Below are 6,000 nucleotides of genomic sequence, written 5' to 3' on the forward strand. Positions count from 1 at the left end.
CGCTTCAGAGAGTCAGAGGCCCCGGTACCGCACCCAAGGCCACAGCCCACCACCTGTGTTATTTACAGCACGGTAATAAACCCACGTTTTGAATCCACTGATCTACCAGCACCCTCTCGTAAAGTCCACAACCCTCCCCCTAGACCACCCCAAGAACGACCCCCATCACTGGGACAAGACACAGAGACCCATTTATATAATAACTTCTAACGCGGCAGACAGGCATGTACCAGTCGGCTCAGGCCCCAGAACTCAGCCCCTCGACCTAAAATACCGGTCAATAGGACACAGGTAAATCTCACCCCAACCGACAATCACCGGACCTCTCAAGAGGTGCATTCCTCATGTGTTGCGTTTATTGTATAAGACAAACTGCCGAGCGATTTATTGATGAACTTAGATGTCGTTTCTTGAATAACTGCAGTGTGCATGGCCTAGGGCAAACGAGTCAGGAGAGGTATTCATCTTTGTCACAGGCTGCCCCAGCATACCAACACCGCTCGGATGACCTCAAGCTGGCCTGCCAGGCCCAACCCAACCCACGAGGCTGACCAGTGACGTCCTCACGCCAAGACCAACCACGCTGCAGCAACACCTATAGTTAGTCGACGCCACCCAATCCCAATTAACTTGTGCCCCCTATAGTGTGTAGGTTCTGATGACGTTTTTTGTATTAGAAATACGCCTGTCTTTGCTATTGTCAGACAGAGCGCTCTCGGAGGTTGCAGAGTTCTTTGCATGCCCTATTCTTTGGATAAACTCCCACTTACGCTCACCCGCACTCTGTCTTGGTCTTATTCCCACTACGGGAGAGTCCCTTATTGTCTCTCATTGCGGGGAGGATCGTGCTGAAATTGGGGGCGCTTCCTTTCAGTGGTGACCCCGATAGCGTGATATCTCCAAATTATTTTTCCTAACTCCTTTCTAACGACCCCCTTGTGGCACGAGAATCTCCGGTCGAGAAGGGATACGCACGGTGAGCCGGCTCCGGGAGGCTGCCCGCCAACGGCGACCGGCACAATAAGAAGTGCGCACTCAATGAGAAAGGGTACGGGATCCCGATTGGAAAAAAATCCCCTTTGAGTGCCGCTCGCCGGAGCCAGGGGCTGACCGTTGAGTTACCGGTGACACCGCCTGGACGGACCCAGTTTCGGAGACTATCGGTTCAAGACGGGCACGTGAGTACTGAGTGCGAGCGATCGTAAAGGGGAAGGGAGGGGAAACTATGAACAGGAGAACGGGGACAGGTAGAGGAGAAGAATAACGGGGGTCTACTAAAGACGGGTCTTGAAACTTTCTTTATCTTTTCTTTGCATATGGCCATTAGGAGTAAGAAATAAGTGAAGTGGTAGAAGTGACGGAAACCTAGCTCCGAAAGGGGGTGGAAGGCGGCGCCGCATAGTGCTATCTAAACTAGTACTGGGAATATATGAAGAAGTAAGAAATAAGTTATTGGTGTCTGGCAAAAGGAGACACCGGGAATATGTTTTAGTGATTGCTACTCTCTCTATTTCTTTTTTCCATTCCACGGGGCAGGGGAAGAAAGCGAAAAGGGTATAAGATAAATATACTTGTAGAAGAACTATAAAATAGGGAGCACATTTTGAGGAGTGGGGACTAAGTAGTGGCACGTACAGACGTGAACATAGCAACCTTAGCAGAAAAACAGGGACAGCTGGCCAGGGAGGAAAGGGAGGAAATAAGACGAGGTGTGAGTGGAAAGACATTGTGATGGGTGCGCGCACCGTGTGAGTGTTGGAGACGATCGGTTGACCGCGAGGTGGCGCCAGAGAGTGTTGACCATAACTAGTACTTGATCAGTTGCAAACGGAATCACATGAGAGTGTATGGGAATGGGAAGGAGATGAGCTATGGTGAGTGCGAAAGGATTTGCGCAGTGAATAAACTTGGGTGATAATATTTGAGACGTCCGCTCTTGTCTGTGCCATAAAGGTATACATACACATACCTACACCTAACTAAAAGTAAAGAAGGTGGACACGGCTGTGTTAGTGATTTAGAGGATGGGGGCCGAAACTCCCTTGTCACATATTTGTAAGAGCTTACCGGGATACGCTGAACGAATAAATAAATATCACGATCAATGGGTAACAGAATTGAAGGGGGAGGGTCTGCCCCAGATTTGGCCCGAGGGAGGGTCTTTTGACAAAAGCATTCTTGATATGGTACGAACATGCATTAGCCTCAAGTATAAGGGGAAACAATGGCAAAATAGGAAGGAGATATTAGACCTCTGGAGATTGTTTGAGGAGGTACCCCCACCCAAAGCCCCGGCACCAAATATTGATCTACCTTCCACCACAGATAATCCATTGATGATTCCAAGAGAGGAAAAGGAACAGCTAAGTACAGCACAACCTGCGGAGGTGATTAGTTTGTACCCGATATTACCTAAACCAGCCCCCGCAGCAGGATACAGCGACCCTACGTATGTGCCCCCCCCCACAACTGGTACACCACAAAGACCAACAGCCCCCCCGCCATACGAAAGCACCAGAGAGCGCGCCCAGGGAAGCACACAGAGGGTGGATATAGAGAAGCTAACGAGTGACTTAGAGTCGAGGCTTACTGTGGCAAGGGATGAACTCGCAAGAATAAAAGACATATGTGAGCGCACAGCGTGTGCCCCCACACAATCAGGACGCACGTCCAGAGCGTCGAGCGAAGGTAGACAGATTGAGGAAGGATGGAAAAAGGGGGAAATACTGTTCAGGATTGAGGAAGAGCCGACACGAATAATAGAGGTAGGAGCAGTAGAAGGGAGCATTGGTGATGTATCACGAGAGAGAGGGATCAGAGAGGACTTGTTATGTGATGTCAGAGGAGGGTTGGATGACAGTGATAGGTTGAGTATGGCAGTGGGAGGGGAAAGCGAGGAAGTGGACGGTGCATGTTCACTAGAGACTATAGACGACGAATGGATGGGACGACTAAGAAATAGGGTGGGGAAGATGGCGTCATTGGAGTCAGCAGCGACTAAGGAAAGGGAGGGTACTACTGCAAAAGGGAAGTTACAACTTCCATTGATACACAGAGGGGGGGGGAGACCAAACTATATACCATGGGCTCAGATGGATAAGGCTAATTTAATGAAATTATTGCCCCAGCTGTCAGGAGGGGCGAGCAAGTGGATATATGCATTTGAGAAACATACCGCCGGCATACCGTTGGCAGTAGGCGATGTGAAAAGCCTACTAGTAACCGCATTAGGAGATCAAGCGGACAGAGTATGGGCTAAGGCTGGTTTCCCGGCCGTGACGTTAGATTGTGATCGTCATGATGGGGCTTCCTTTAATACAGTACGAGCAAGGGTGTGGGACGCACTGCGGGAGACATTCCCAGATACCCCTGATTTACAGTCAGTAATGCAATGTACAATGAATGACGGGGAGGATGCTATGGATTACATTCTCCGGGTGCAGGAGATGTGGAGAGCGGAAACGGGCACGCCCTGGCACCAATCCACATCTCTATTTTATTTTATCATTAAAAGAGGGCTCCCAAAAGAGGTGCAGAAGGCACTCGATAAGATAGCGGGCGTTGAGGCGAAGGGGTGGCCAGAGATCCAAAGTATAATAGTGCACCATTGCAAAAGGATCAAAGAGAGAGAGAGGGAAGTAGCACAGAAAAGGTTGGCAGACGAGGCAAAGTTGGTACAATCAAAACTAGTGAAGGTTGCAGCAGCGGTAGCAGGACTCCCACTCATGAGGGAGGGAGACGAAGGAGAGGAGGGGCAAATAGCAATACAAGGAAGAATAGCAGCAAATTGGGCAGGACAAGGACAACGACAGTGGACTGAGCAGGAGCAGAACGGAGGTCCAACGTGGCAAGAGTGGGCCCCAAGAGGGGGAAGAGGTGGGTACCGGGGCCGAAGAGGAGGACAAGGGTATGGAGGAATGGGAGGTAACGGGTGGCAGGGTCCCAGAGGTCCACAGGGGAGCTGCTGGAATTGTGGGAGATGGGGGCACTACTCAAGAGAGTGCAGGAGCAGACAAAACAACGGGTTCCAGGAGACAGAACAGTACGGTCACCCCCACCCAGGAAGCCCCTACGGCCTCCCCATGGGACAATACCAACAACCAGAAAATGTAGGACAAAGAAGTAACGCACAACTACACGGACATCAGTACAGGACACAAAACCACCCACAGAATAATGACAATATGCAATACACGCCAGGTAACACTTTCGCCACAGTAGCTAACGGAGCACCTGCTCCCGCACCTTACAGCGGGGTGTCAGTAGTTTCGGGGAACATTTTTGATCAAGGGGGGGGCAATGAGACACCCCGCATAGGACAGCCCACAGAGAGCACTTGCGTGTCCAGTACTATCTACGACCCACAATGCATCAGAGGAACCATTGATAGGAGCGCAGATAGGAGACAAGCAGTTCATATTCATGGTGGATTCGGGAGCGGAGAAATCATGCATTAGAGAGGGCCGGTTCCCGTTATCTAATAGAACGTTAGAGACGCAGGGGTTCTCTGGGGCTGTAATTGAAGTTCCTTACACAGAAGCATTGGATGTGACAGTGGGGGGTAAAACAGTGAAAGCACCCTTACTGTACTATGAACACTCTCCCATTAATTTGCTGGGGAGAGATCTCTTAAGCAAACTAAATATGACAATATCATTCACAGGGAGCGGTATCGTATGTTCGACGCCAGGCATATGCCCCCTCCGCATATTAGCAGTAATACACGGCCACACAATTATGCAAGAGATCAGAGGGTTACCAAGAAATGAGGAGATGTTTGTTGAGGGCATGAGAACATTGGCTCTCATAGTACCAGAACTAAAAAGGATGGATTGGAGGATTCCAGCCGAATTCCTCTTCCGCCCCATAGCAAGCCCCGACACTGCTCTCGGGTCAGTGGTATCGTTGGATTTACACGCAGTACACGTGTCAGCAAACAGAATATGTGTGATTGGCGTTGACATGGAAGGATGTGAGTGGCGGACAGTACTGTGTACAAATGCAAATATCCCACTGAGGGAGCTCTCGGACGAGGAGCTATTTTCAGACACTGAGACAGATGGCGAAATAGTGATGGAACTAGCAATGCCGTGTGACATTGTAGTTACAGCCAGAAAAACTAAAGTTGAATTAATGGCAGTAGTAGGGGCACCACATGCATTTTTTGATGACGACATGAGGTTAGTACCCACTAACATATGGACAAATGGCCCCCATGACGTGGGGTTATTACATGAGGTTCAGCCTGTGGTAATAAAACTGAAACCGGGAGCAATTATACCCCGGGTAAAACAATATCCATTGTCACGCGAAGCAGAAGAAGGGATCAGAGAGACACTAGATGCACTGCTAGCACAAGGAATAATAGTGCCCTCAAACTCCCCATGCAACACATGCATTTACCCGATTAAAAAGGCGAAGGGAGGTTCATGGAGGATGATACAGGATTTACGCCCACTCAATGATGTGATTCAGAAGGAGTTCCCTTTAGTCCCGAACCCATCAACAATACTGTGCAACATTCCGAAAACGGCATCCCACTTCACAGTTATTGACTTAAAAAATGCATTTTTCTCGATTCCCTTAGCAGAGGAGAGCAGGTACTTAACAGCGTTTACACTAGGGGGGAGGAGGTTCGAACACTGCAGACTACCACAAGGGTATTGCGAGAGCCCAAGCATATTCAACAGGGTACTACATGAAGATCTGGGGAATTTGTGTGTAGAAAGCACAGTGATTCAGTACGTTGATGATTTATTGATCTGTGCACAAACTGAGGAAGAGTGTAGAAAGGACTCAATAACACTCCTGACATTATTGGCCAATAAAGGGTACAAGGTGGACAAGGGGAAGTTACAATACTGTCTGACCGAGGTCCTATACTTGGGACAGCTGATATCAAAGGATGGCAAGCGGATCATACCAGACAGGGCACAGGCGATTAGAGCAGTTGGGGAGCCCAAAACAGTAAAAGAGATGCAGAAATTTCTGGGTATGTGC

Source organism: Ambystoma mexicanum, chromosome 4q (genome assembly GCF_040938575.1).
Source record: "Ambystoma mexicanum isolate Mex_15411 chromosome 4q, UKY_AmexF1_1, whole genome shotgun sequence".
Taxonomy (NCBI): domain Eukaryota; kingdom Metazoa; phylum Chordata; class Amphibia; order Caudata; family Ambystomatidae; genus Ambystoma; species Ambystoma mexicanum.